Source organism: Cebus imitator, unplaced genomic scaffold, assembly GCF_001604975.1.
Source record: "Cebus imitator isolate Cc_AM_T3 unplaced genomic scaffold, Cebus_imitator-1.0 Scaffold351, whole genome shotgun sequence".
Taxonomy (NCBI): Eukaryota; Metazoa; Chordata; class Mammalia; order Primates; family Cebidae; genus Cebus; species Cebus imitator.
The window spans coordinates 921398-935667 of record NW_016107666.1 but is presented as its reverse complement, the minus strand read 5'-3'; the positions used below and the strand labels follow the sequence as shown (position 1 = coordinate 935667).

Below are 14270 nucleotides of genomic sequence, written 5' to 3'. Positions count from 1 at the left end.
CAGTAATATCAGAAAATGTGGCTACCTTATATAACTCGTTTGGAAAAATGTCATTCTTTACTAAGAAATACTGTGCTTAATTAATTCTTGCTCCTAGGAGGTCAACTTGGGGCACTCATTATGGCCTTAATTGGTGATATAAATCCTCAGACCCCAGAGGAAAAACACATTGAGTGGTTAGTGGTCTCTGGCCTTTTGGGTGAGTGTGCACTGGTGCCAGCTCATCTCAGAGTGACAGCTTCTGGTTTCATGGCTTCAGGTCTAGCCCCACTCATATTAGGTTTAAAGGCCAATGTGCAACAGCAAATAAATGCAATGACTTGTCCTGGTGTTTTGCATTAAACAGTGTGAGACAACCCACTACCTTCAGACTTGGAAAAATGTGTTTCTGTGAACTCCAGTTCTTTGTATTAAATTATATTCATTACACGGCCCATCTGGAGTCTCCTGCCAGGCCAAAAATCATCTTACAGACATTAGCAAAAGGAAGTTAAATGTAATTTTTTTTAATTGTATACTTTTCATTTCCATTTATTTTTTTTCCCTTTTATTGGAGAAAGCAGATGGAAAGGAAAGCAGGATCCTCTCTCTCACTCTGGTTCCCTTCGGGAACAGAGGCAGAGCATTCCTGGCTGCTGCTCCTCTCACGTTGGCTTGAGGTGATGATGGGGCTGTCTAGATTCCGGGGATAATTGCTGGAAAGGTCAGGAGTTCAGTTTGAAGCTCACACTTTTTGGGGTTGTGGAGTTTGGAGGATAAGAACGGTGCACTGGCTAACATTGGGCTTTCACTGAAGTGGGTTGCCACGAATTATATTTGACAGTGTGGAAATGAAACTCACAAATATCAGATGTGATGCAGTTCAGTTTTGTGTCTGGTTGTTGACTTGAGTATTTTGCTGGGAATTGTCTTTTTGCTGAACTTCGACTCAATGTAAAAAGGGCCCATATTTGGGAGACTGGGCTTTCTTCAGCTCTTGCGTCTTACCAAACAAGCCATGTCTCACAAAAGGTACAGAACTAAGGCTCATATTGGAGACATGCTGAATGTGTGTTCCTTTAATAAGACACATGTAAATCTCAAATACCAGTGCTAGAAGGTGTATAGAGATCATTTCAGACTTGTGAAATGGAACTGCAGAAATGGCTAAACAGTTTGCCCAGAGTCGAAAGCCAGTTAAAGGCAGACAGTAGACTAGCCCATAGCCCTTTGGACTTCGACTTGGGTACCCGTTCACTCCGGCCATCCGACAGCCCTGGCAGAGGATATTTGACAAACGGAGTCAGTCTCCCGTACAACCTTCCACCCATCCATGTGAGCAAATACTCACTGATTGCCTGGCAAGGTGCTGGATTTGGTGCCGAGGATACAAAAAACTAGAGTTATGACAGGCTTTCAACCTAATAAACTGCATCAGAACAATTCTGTAGTCATTATCTGTATATACCCTACCATCATCTGTCAGTTCACCCGGATGAATTCCCAAGTTGCTGGGTTTGGAGGGGTGTTTTAAATTCAGATAATGGTGAAGTGCTTTTTGGCCACATACCGACATATCCAGCACATACATGCATTTCCTGATGATGGTCTTCCGGGTTGATGAGAGAAGGGCTAAATTTGAATTTCTAATAATGAATCCTGGTATCCCTGTGTACAATTTTATTTCAATCAGGCTCCAGTCACAGATTATTATCTAAGCTTATTTTTCTGACTAAATGTTTTTCTTAGATTAGGATAAGGTTTGGATTAGGTCAAGTCTACCTATGATGACCTCTGATTTACATTGTTTTAGAGCATGCCTTTGACTTGGAGAGGAGAGAAAGAAGGGATGCAGGGCGCATTACCCAGCTGAGTCACACACAGTAGCTCTCTTGGTGCTGGGATGCTCATGTGAAGTGTCTGGTGTCCCTGATGCAGCCAGCCCACAGCTTCCTTAAGGAGCCCAGCCCTGTGCTACCCGCAGTGACGTTTGACACAGTAATAGACACACATTACAGGCATAAATAGCAACTCCAGATTTTCCCTTCCATGGAAGTGTGTTACAGTTCTGTCCACTAAATGGGTTACTTTGGCTTTAAATAATAGACAGCATTGCTTCTCTGTTCCTCGGTGTGTGATGTGGTTTCACCTACCACTCTCCGCTTTCAACAAAGCAGATAAGGTATCAACACAATTAAAAGTGAAAAATAATCTGTCTGCTTTGCCGGTAGTGAATGCTTACAGAACACACACTGATACAATAGATTTTAAATAATTTATGTCTGGCACTTTTTTTTTTCAATCTGTAAATGAGGACACCTAATGCGGAATGGCCAGCGTGACACTCTATCCTTCCCCCATTAAGATAACAAGATGAGAGGCAATGATTCAGATCGGTATATTTTTGGAGTGTTGCGCAGATAAAGATTAAAAATTAAAAGAGATGATGTCCTGAAATACTTTGGGTAAGCAAGCTCATAAAAGCCATTTGGAAACCCAAAATTACAAATTAATTCCGAATCTCCTTCTGAGGGGCTTCTAAAAGCCCTTTGCGTTTTCTTGGCGGGATGAAAGCATTACTTTTGTGTCACTGCCTGGTGCTTTCCCAGGGTCTATTCTAATGCTCACTAAGGCGTCATGCTTCATTGTAACGTGTCTCTTGTAGCCATCTTTGGGCTGAACCAAGTAAACTTCGGGTGATGTTGAAAACAAATAGGAATTAATATATGATGCTTTATGTCTTCCCTCTATAGATATGTTAAATCTCCAGTTACCAGGATAATGTGATTCATGGCTTATTTTCCAGCCTGGAAAGGGTGGTTGGTCCAATCTGGAGGGATTTATTCAGCTGCTCTAACTACCATTGACGGGATGGGGAATTGGCCCCACGGATCCCCAAAGTATAGAGACTGTGCTATCCCACAGAAACAAAACTGCTAAGCTGTTAACAAAAGCTGGTTCAGACCTTTGGTGGTTAAATATAGTTTAATCATGATTTATGGCGAGGGGGGGGGTTCTTTCTCCTACACCTGCCCGTGGACATCTCCTAATTATTCATTTGAGAAAACGCTGAATAAAAATATCAATCTTGAATATGTGCGTGTCCAAGGAAGAAGACCAGCCGTGTCCAATGAAATGTTCAGTCCTGTTTCATCTAAGGAAAATAATTTCCAGATTTCATCCACAGGGGGATGCTTCCAAGAGACTGAAGTGCTTTTGGATGGGTTCAGAATAAACACACCCTCCTAAGCTATCTCTTTTGTCTTTCTGGAGAAAATGAGAAGGGTAAATGACGTTCCATTGAATGGTCAACTGAAGAAAGCAAAATTAGGCTGAAACACCCCCAAAGCTCCTGGATGAGGCTTCCTGGCCCCGGGGCAGGATCTGACACCCCATCTTCTGGAGTGGGTTATAACATCAGGGACCACCATCCATTAACAAGCCAGTCCTGGGCAGCAAAAAGCTTTGTGGAGCCAGATGGGAAGTAGCCACTGAGGAGAATGTAATTTTGATACAGGAAATAGAAGAACAGTACAGCTTTTCACTCAAGATATATGTTTCTTCTGTCTAAAGCCAGCAATTTTGGAAAATGAAGCTAAGAGTTTAAAAATAAGAGCTCTGTCAGGGAAAATAAAACAGGTCTCCCTCCATCCATTAGGCTGCCTTTAATTGAAAACTGGAGAACAGTCTAACTAATTGGCAGGTACCTCTTTTATTACCGAGACTGTTTTTCCCCTTCTCTCCTGTGTAATCAAAAGGCCGCTCCTCTTTTTATCAACTAAAGTCAGGTATGAAATGGAAAAGCAGAGAGGTAACGCTTAAAAAATTAATTGTGTGTGTTCTGCTAAATGTTCTCCTACAAAACAACTTCAGAAAGTGTACAACTTAAGGTCTTTGAAACAGCAGCAGCTCCAGGAGCATATTTCCATATAGCATAGCGCTTAGGTGGAAGCTGTAACGTACTAATTGCAGACAAGTTCATGTGGTTTAAAAGAACTTTTTCTTTTGCATTGGGGACCTATTTAATTTCAAATCTTGGTACTTGTGCTGACATAATATAGCTACTTTAATTTTAAAGATCAAGAAAGAGGAGCCTGTGGGTGAAATTTGAGCCTATTTTTTGCTAATTTGGAATAAGAAAGAAGGGAGTTTGGGATAAATCATTAAGTTCACATTGCTGCCTGAATTTATGATATTAGAGTTTACCAATGAAAATAGAGCTTCCTTTTTTCTTTCCTTGAATATAAAGTATTTTGGTTCAAACTTAGGTATCTTTGCTGATCTTTTCTTCCCTTCTACATGGCATATCCATATAATATAGTATTTTTTAATTGTAAAAGTTGCATATACTCCATCACAAAAAAAGATTGTCACATTCCTGCCTGCAAAGGACTCCTGTTTTGAGGAAGAAAGAGACAAAGATCAATCGTTGCACTGTCGTAGAATGAGTGTTGCAACAGCAGACACAGGTAGTGGGGGCTTGGTGGGAGCCTGGCCCCTCTTGGGGCTGTATCTTGGAGCATGAGCGGTCCTGAACCACAGGACAAGGCGGGGAAAGGACTGAAATCATAAGGCATGTGGAAAGGCACTGAGCAGAGAGAGAACACTCTAGGTTTGGGGGCCTGGGTAAGTATGACGGTACAAAGGCATGAGCAACTTTGAGGGGGCAGGTGGTCTTTTGTTTGTTTTTTGAGAAGGAGTCTCACTCTGTCACCCAGACTGGAGTACAGTGATGTGATCTCCGCTCACCGCAACCTCTGCCTCCTGGGTTTAAATGATTCTCCTGCCTCAGCCTCCCGAGTAGCTGGGATTACAGGCACATGCCACTACACCCAGCTAATTTTTGTATTTTTACTAGAGATGTGGTTTCACTGTGCTGGTCAGGCTGGTCTCGAACTTCTGACCTCGTGATCCACCCGCTTCAGACCCCCAAAGTGCTGGGATTACAGGTTTGAGCCACTGCACTCGGCCTGTGGGTGGGCTTTAAACCATTCCATCGCTGATCTCAGTGTGCAGAGGTCAATACTCTTAGCATTATCAGGCTTCAGCCTGGACTCACCACAGCTTTTCCATACAAGGATGAAATCCATTTTGAGAGCTGGAGCTTGAGTAATATTTTCTCAATAAACTTAGTGAGATTTTTGCACTGTCAGAGCAGTGTCTGTGGTGAAGAGAAGCAGAAGGCTACATCCAATAAATCTGTTATTTTTCAGCTGTCAGACTTGAAGACTTAAATGTAAGTGCCTGACTGGCCTTCCTTCTCCTATTCTCATATAAGCTATGATTTTTCCCTTTTTACTTCAGTTCATGTATAAGTGAGAAAAATTCCAGCTAGAAGATCCCGAAGTGGCCCTGAAAATTAAATGGACTTGGAAAAAATGCACCAAGTTATAGACAAGCATTTATTTTTCTGTGCTAATTTAGGTCCTTAACATCATAAAGCAATCCAAGTGCATCATAATTATTTGGGTCTGTGAGAGGCCTTTGAATGATGTGATATGCATGGTCATGTGCCTTGCTGTCAACCAGCATGTTATGATAGACCTAAGTCCTGGCTTTGTTCATGGCAAAATGTTGCATACCAAACTTCTAAAAGAGACTTTAAAATTCATGCTGTTTGGCAAAGAGTTTAAGTATGCAGGAGCATGTTTTGGCATGCTGTCCTCCTGCTTACCTTTTTTTTCCCCCCTCTTCTCAGTAGAGATGAGAAAATTTAATTTGGGTCCAGAAGAGATTTAGTAATTAATGTGCAAAGCAGCTGGGGTCCACGAACTCCTGGGCTATAGCTGAGCAGCTATTTTGGTGCATTTTGTTTTCAGTGAAATAATTGAAAATTTAAAAACGTAAAATTCATTGGCTTCTTGCCCTGTCATATTTAGACTAATCCTGATAATGGATTGGTAACTATGGATTTCACCAAGGAAGGGCACAAAATAACTGACCCAAGTAATTTAGAAAACAGATGTCTTTAGTTGGTTCAAATTCTCAAGACCAGATTTAAGGAAAGCCTGTGGAGCACAGTGGAAGCTTCCATTTTAGAGGCTTTGTTTCCCCTGTCATATAGTTTTTCTTTCTGCCACATCTTAATTCAAACTCTTGAGAAGAGGCAAAGTGGTCCCCAAGATGTATTTATGGTATAAATATATCTACTGCAGAGAAATTCTTTAGATAACTACTGAACCTCATATTCTTTACCTTCTTTTCAAGTCACCCTTTATTTCAGTGGCTCCCAAGTGGTGGTTGGAGATACCTAGGGAGTCTATGATGAACCTTTGGGCATCCTCTTAAATCATGCCTAGATTGGTGTGCTATTTGGAAGGAAATTTTATTCAGTTTCAAAGAAGTTATTTGTGTTCTCTTGGCTTCTCCCATTCCCCCTGCGTTCCTACCCGGAAGTCCTTTTTATACTAGGGAAATAAAGCCCAGTAGTAAAACATAAGCTCCCAACTGAAAGGTTTTCCTTTCTAGCTCTTACTGAGGTCATGGAATTTCTCAGAGGCATCCCAGGGGAATCCTGAGGGAAAATGAGTGTGATTACAGTTCACTACTTAATTCTGTCTGATATCCAGTCTTTAGCCAATCAGAAGAGAAGAGAGACTATCCGAGACTACCACATCCTCCTGAAGGAAAAAGAGGTTGAACACTTTTGCTGTAGATGGTACTCTATAACTAGGACCTTATTCAAAATGAAAATGCTTGTCTCTTATTCAAAAATTATTTAGGACTGGGTACAGTGGCCCATGCCTGTAATCCCAAAACTATGGCAGAGCGAGGCAGGCAAATTGCTTGAGGCCAGCAGTTCAAGACCAGCCTGGCCAACATGGTGAAACCCTGTCTCTACTAAAATCACAAAAATTAGCCAGGCGTGGGTGACAAATGCCTGTGATCCCAGCTACTCCGGAGGCTGAGACATGAGAATCGCTTGAACCCAAGAGGCAGAGGTTGCGGTGAGCCAAGACTGCACCACTGTACTCTAGCCTAGGTGACAAAGTGAGACTCTGTCTCAAAAACATAGAAATAAATAAAAATAATTATTTCGAACTTTAAGACAGTGACAGTAAAGCGTGCTCCAGACCATTCTAGGTGCAAGGCCCTGTAGGACTGCGCAGTCACATGCTCTGCCCAGAACAAACCTTTTCCCCCTTTGAAAACAGCCAGTTTAGCTAGCAGTGTTGACTTGCCTTGTGAAACTTGCTCCCTGAAAATTTTGTTTTGAGATAACTGGTCATAAAACCTGGTCAACTTGCTGCCTACCAGTTAAACTAGGGTTATGATAAGCAGACCTGTATGTTACTTGGCCACTTAAAAATATATATTTTATCCAAGGTCATGTTTTAGAAATAGAAAAAGACATATTTTTACCTAAATTAAAGGACATTTCATCCAACTGAGTAATCTCTCCTTACTATGAGTTTCCAGTTTACATTACCTAGTAACATTTCTTCCTGGGATCATGTTCCTCTAACTGAGTACATTGGCTTCATGCCCTTCCTGGGACATCATAGACTTTGGAAGTTTAGACCTTGATGTCTGATAATGTGAGTTCAGGTTCTCATTGAAGAACATAGATCACCTTTTCGTTGGTATTCCCAGGGAGTTTTAATTAATTGGGGATTAAATGGATTGAGAGCTGTGGTCTCTGAGTCTAACAGAGGTTGACTCTCTTGAGGCTTCACCTGACAAAATCCAGGAAAATGCTGTAATCTTCTCGAAAGATTAGTTTTCACAGTGATGATGTTTTTGCTAAATCTGTAATCTCTGCCTTCTTTAGAACCATTTTTCTAGGCGTATTTTCAAAACTCAGGCTTTCTTGTCTAATGGTAAGAATAAGTGTGCTAAGGAAGCTTCTGGACCAAGGGAATTGAAAGGAGAACTTTAGGCCCAAAATATATGGTCAAGTTCTCACTGAAAGGCCAGAAGATACCCTCCAAGTTAGCAGGCAAGAAGTGCAATAGACTAACAGACCTATGGAAGCCATGGCTATTAAAAAATCAGAGCGTTACAATCTTCAGCGGTGCTGTTCATTCACCTTTACTGAATCCCCAGCACTGGGACCATGTCCTGGTGGGGATTTATTACCTTTTTTTTCTTTAACAAAAATAAATAACTCTGAGCTTTTGCCCTTGGAACAGCTCAGCTTCCTTGTTGGCATATGAATTTGGGTTTTTTTTCCTTTTCTGTGGCCCGGAGTTTGGCCCCCTGTAACTTGTTCAGTGTTCATTACATTTATGCCCACCCTCCCTGCATAGAAGGAAACTCGCTGTCGTCAAAATAATAGGCTGTTTTTCTACTTTCTCCCTCCCTCTCACCCATTGTCTTTCAGTGGGGTGAAAAGGTCTTCACTTTTCTTTCTCCCCCCAAATTTTGCTATTAATAACTTCTCGGACGTTGTCACGCATAGACTTCCACTCACTCTGGAGGGTGTTTTTTGTTTGTTTAACACAACGTGTTTCCTGATTTGAAAGCCATGTTTCCCAGAGTTGCTGTGATGGGATTATTCCACACTCACCTCCTACTGGCAGCATTTATTTCTGGCTGGAAATAAGCATTATTGGCAGCTCTCTGCTGGCCTGGGGTCACACTGCACAGAGCTCTAGCCTTGCCGGATGGCTGAATGACTGCCTGGGCTGGTCATTTGCTTACTTTTCTATTCAGATGAGGTTAGACTCTTTTAATGACTGAGGAAAATATGACTAAGTAATGCTCCTCACTTTCTTTTCTTTCTTTGGCTCTGGAAGGAGAAATTACCCTTTTGAACTTTGCATGGGATAGAAATTAACTCTGCAACAGCCCAGTTTACATAGATGTACTTTCCACACCACTTTTCGGGTAGATTCCCCTGACTCAATGCTTTTTACGACTAAATATAGTACCAAATTGCCTTTTTATAAAATTTTTTTTAATCTTAGTTCCTTTCTTAAGACAATCATGACACATTCGACACGTTAAACCTGATGTCGATGGCTCTAAGGCTAAAAAATAACTTCCATTCAAAACACCACAGTATGAATTCTCACTAGCAAATGTATGACTAAACATGAGTCAGCAGATTGCACTGTTATTTTAGAAACCAAGGATTCTTGGACTACATTCCGACCTAGACCCACAGGCAGGCTCAGATTATTAGGTATTTGTGTTGATACCCAGAGCTCAATATCTAGTTTAGATAGACGCATGATGAAGTCAGTGATTCACAGTTTCCTGGACAATCCTGAGAATATAATTCGACTCCAGTCCTCTACTGCAGAGAAGAGTACAGTGTCTCTCTAGTAAATGCTTGGCATGGCCTTGAAATTCTTCCCCAGCTTGAACATCAGCCCCCTCTTCCAGCTGTAGCTTACACACACCCCCACATCGTCTGCGTCTCTGCCAACCCCGACCACTGGCTGTTCCCTGCTCTTTCTTACCCCAAACCTCTGTTGCTTACCCATAATATGCTTCCTGGGGGAAAAGCCTGCCTTTCAAATTCTATTTTTTCACTACAGCTGCAATCAAGTGCCAGTTTTCCTTTCTTCTAACTCCTTTGAATTCCTAAGGCCTTTATTTGCTCAATGAATATTTAATGTGTCTACAATATGTGGATCAGGCACTAGGGTAGACACTTGTTCACTTTCTACTTCCATTAAAGTTCTTATCACACTGCTTGGTGGCATCTCTTACATAGTGTTCACTTGATTTATTGTTCCTTGTATAGTATACTGAGAAAGGACAAGAATCACCTTTGTATGTCCCAAGAAAGCTTACCACATCTACTCCAATTAATTGGCATTGAGTGAATGAATCAAAAAGTGAATGATTAAATATAGAGATGGCCATTGGAATCATGAAGTTGTTCACCCCCAAAATTGTGTAGAGATTGAACACTGTCCTATACTATTTGGGGATCTTTATTTTAAACATAGAATATATATGGGAAATTGTTCAGTAAAAAACTTTGAGGAAAGAAATTTTCTCAATAACAGCTGCTGTTCATTGGGTACCTGCCACGTGGCCAGGCTGTCCCAACACTTTGCATGCATTCCCTCTTTGGATACACACAGTTTTCTCATGAGATATTTGTTGTCACCCTTTTTTTTTACAGATGAGGAAACTGAGGTCTTAATTCACTCAGGGTCATGCAGATAGTAAGTGGCTGAGCCACAGTTCAAATCCGCATGCGTCTGAACCAGACAATTCACTAGGCCCTTATCTAAACCAACAGAAATTCCCTCCTGTGGGAGATGGTGGAGATTATTGCGTGTGATAACATCTGAAAACTAGAAGGTGAAACAGGACTTGTGTGGGGGGAAAAAAATCTAGAGCAATAATTTGAGGGTATCAGATGAGGGAAGATGGCCTAATCCAATTCCATATCAAAATATGCAGGAGGGAGAGAGAGGAGCCACTTTTCTCCATGTCCTTTCTAGATTTGTGATTTAAGATGAGTCCATCAAGGAAATTGTAAATTTTATGCTTCTGAGTATAGAAGGATATTTGGGTATAAAAAGACAGTTGTCTTTCCTTTGGCTGTTTGCTTCTTTCTGCACTGTAGGTAATAGGGATGATTTGGAACAGTGGTGTTTTTTTTTTTCCCCCATTTATTTATTTTATTGCATTTTAGGTTTTGGGGTACATGTGAAGAACATGCAAAATTGTTGCATAGGTACACACGTGGCAGTGTGATTTGCTGCCTTCCTCCCCATCACCTACATCTGGCATCTCTCCCCTTGCTATCTCTCCCCAGCTCCCCACCCCTCACCGTCCCTCCCCTATTTCCCCCCAACTGACCCCAGTGTGTAGTGCTCCCCTCCCTGTGTCCATGTGTTCTCGTTGTTCAACACCCACCTATGAGTGAGAACATGCGGTATTTGATCTTCTGCTCTTCTGTCAGTTTGCTGAGAATGATGGTTTCCAGGTTCATCCATGTCCCTACAAAGGACCCAAACTCATCGTTTTTGATGGTTGCATAGTATTCCATGGTGTATATGTGCCACATTTTCCCTATCCAGTCTATCGTCGACGGGCATTTGGGTTGGTTCCAGGTCTTTGCTATTGTAAACAGTGCTGCAATGAACATTCGTGTGCACGTGTCCTTATAGTAGAACGATTTGTAATCCTTTGGATATATACCCAGTAATGGGATTGCTGGGTCAAATGGAATTTCTATTTCTAGGTCCTTGAGGAATCGCCACACTGTCTTCCACAACGGTTGAACAAATTTACACTCCCACCAACAGTGCAAAAGTGTGGAACAGTGGTGTTTCTTACCCTCGGGGAGACAGAAGTAATCTGAGTCAGATATGGGCATTTCATAATTACTACTAATACATGAACCAAATGGCTCTAATGCATGTATTGCCTTCTCCACCATGTGAGTTCTTATTTCTCCTTTTAGCATGTACCTCAGTTCTTTGATAACAGCAGTCAAAGAGCATGAGGTAAGAAGGTTGAAAAATCCACAGTTAGAAAATGCTTGCCTCCGTTTATAACACAGATCTGTCTTTCCAGTCTCAGTAATCGGTGTTCGTTGTGTTACCAACTTTAACTATAGTAAACAACAGAAGTCATGATTAATCAAGCCATGGTTAATCAAGAAAAGTCATAATCAACCAGCAGAAATTAGAATTAAGCAACAGAAGTCATGATTAGGCAATAGAACTCATGTTACCGATGGAATTCATGATTAGCCAACAAGCTGTGATGTATAACAAAAATCCCAGTCAACGTGCACAAGGCACAGTTAGCCAGCAGCAGCCCAGACTGACTAACCCGATTACAACTCAAATTAGTGGTCTGCTACTAACTTCTGAGAAATCTAGTTGTTTAGTTTCTTAAATAGAGGTGATATCACCCTCAAGGAACACATTTTAATAAGTAAGTTAAAATCTAAGACTGTTATTCTGGTTATAGCTAGGACTTCATCATTTAGTAAGCAGTTATTAATTGAATATCTTCTGTGTGTCAGGTTCTGTCTTAGCCCTGAGCTATTCACCTGGTGAGTCCCAACAGAATTTATTAGGTGTTGAAAACTGAAACACTTTCCTGCCAGTTTTTGACTTGCCATTGCCTTGGGTCTTCCCTCCCTCCATCCAACTGTACTGTCTTAGTTCCAGAGAAGTCGTATTAGGCACTGCCTGGAGGCCACACTGGGTCTGCCAACTTGTCAGCTCAGGTTCACAGGAACCAGCCTTTCTACCTATCCTACTCCCTTTTCAGGGAGGCATGGATATCAGCAAGAAAGGTGGCACACTTGGCACTGACACCTTAGTGGAGAAAAGCGCAATGCCTACTGGATTCCCTGAGGCTGTGGCCATCAGCCACAGGTTGGCATCACCCTGTGCCACCTATGTAACCTCTGAAGCAGATAGTACTATTGTTTAAGACTTTAAGTATCATCCTTGAATAGGTAGAACATGGAAGGAAAAGCAAAACACCTAGGAGAAGCAGCATCCACGTATGCTTAGATCAGTCAGAGAAGGCTTCCTGGCCAAGGTGATCTCATAGAATTTTCCTGGGTTTACTGAGAAAAGGAAGTTCCCAGAAAATGAAAGAGTAAAATTGTGGTGTCAGCAGTTACAGAGTTGGTATCTGGACGCAGTGTCCAGAATGAGTGAAATGACACCTGATTATTGTATTATTTGCATTTCTCTTATTTCATGAATGTCTTCTAATATTGGCAGTGGACCTGGGTTTCCACGTAAGTCAGAGGTAAATGGTTTCCACTTTAGACAGTGTTAAAAAATAAAAGGGATCAACTGAAATTGAAATATTAGTTAAGTAAACCGTAGGTGTATGAGGATATCTGCCCCCCACCCACACTGCCCGCCCCCACGTACACTGGATTCTCAAAGCAGTGATCTACGAGTCAGTGAGGTTTATATAACAATTCATAATATCAGTGAAGGGGGAGGAGGATTTGTATCATGCAAGCCTTTCTTTTGCTCAGAGGGCACGTCTGTTTACCCAACCCATGTATAAAAATACCTCATAGCATTTATTTTAGTCAGCGCGTATTCAAGCATGGTGGAAATGATTTACTGAAACTTAGACCTTCTCCTGAAATCCAGCCAAAAATCTGATTTGGAAAACCAAGAAGTCCTATTTAGTTTCTGGCGTCATTGTTACTGAACCGCACGGACTGGGTAATTAGTGACATATAAAGTTCTTTAGTTCCCTAGTCGTCTTTCATTTGAGCATCATGAGGTTGTTTTTCTCCCCTTCCCGGTCACTCACTAAGAGATTGCCAAACTGAATATTTGGTTTTTAATAAATGGAGGGAGTCACCTTTGTCTGTACCTCATTTTCTTCCCACGTGTGTAAAGGGCTATGTCTGCCATCATGTCAGTGTTTCTCGGCAGAAGAGCAATGGAGGTGTCTGTAAACTTGAGTTTCTACATCTGGCAGCAGAAAGTGACCTGTAGGTATTATTTTGCAGGGAAAGATACGTTTTTAGGTGACCACTCTGCGCAGACTCTGGGAGGATTTCACAGTCTTCATAACCTGTTATTTTAGATTCTAAGCATATTTGTAGCTCCAGAGGCACAAAAATATGCTGGTTTTCTTGGAAAATGTGTGTCTGGGATATGTGACAGGAGTTGCAATCTTAAACAGGATTTCCAGGAGCTTACAGTTGAACCCTGCCAGTAAAAATTTGCTTATTTAGACATCAAAATCCTAGGGTGCCCACATAAGTATCCTAAACAATGTGTGTTACATGACCATTCTTTGCTAATGTGCTTTAGTTTTGAGTGTTCTTAGCTTTGGCTCCTGCAGTGTTAATGTACTGCAGGGAAGGTTGAAAGACCAGATGGTGGGTCTTCATTTCTGTTCAACACATTCATAGTGTTTCTTGCATTCAAGAGAATAGTTTCTGGTGTAGGTATAAGTCACGTCACAACTGGTAAGGTAGACCCCCTAACTCTTAATACTTATAGCAACGTGGAAGATTTTTTTTGGCATTTAGAAGAGAGAAAAGGCAACAGGTGTCACCACTCACCATTCATTCATCTGTGTATTCAACAAGCATCACTTGATCATCCATTGTCTGCAAAGCTGTATGTAGAAATGGGGAAGATGAAGAAGAAGCTGGGGACCCCTTGCTTCTGGAGCCTGAAGTCTGCTTTATTTCATCAGTGTTTCACAGAAAATCAGGATAAATTGCTGCTTTTATCAAAATATGATTTTCAAAAAGTTAAAAGCAAAGAACCCATTTAAGTATTTAGTAGGCCCATGTCGAAAATATATTTAACTCATTGATGGAGGGAATAGAAAGATGACAAAGCTGGTTTAAAGGAAGATATGAGAAAGATACT

General features: G+C 41.4%; 1 protein-coding gene across 5 annotated transcripts in view; it reads left to right on the top strand.

Annotated features, from left to right (window-relative positions):
* Positions 1–14270, top strand: part of RARB (retinoic acid receptor beta) — a 410353-nt gene that overhangs the window by 294441 nt on the left and 101642 nt on the right. Inside the window, exon 1 of one of the 5 annotated variants that reach the window (XM_037730541.1) lies at positions 5194–5215. The exons of the other annotated variants lie outside the window; for them this stretch is intronic. The gene's annotated coding sequence lies outside the window, so the exon portion shown is untranslated. Of the gene's footprint in view, positions 1–5193; positions 5216–14270 lie in introns of those variants that run through there. 5 annotated transcript variants of the gene reach the window in all.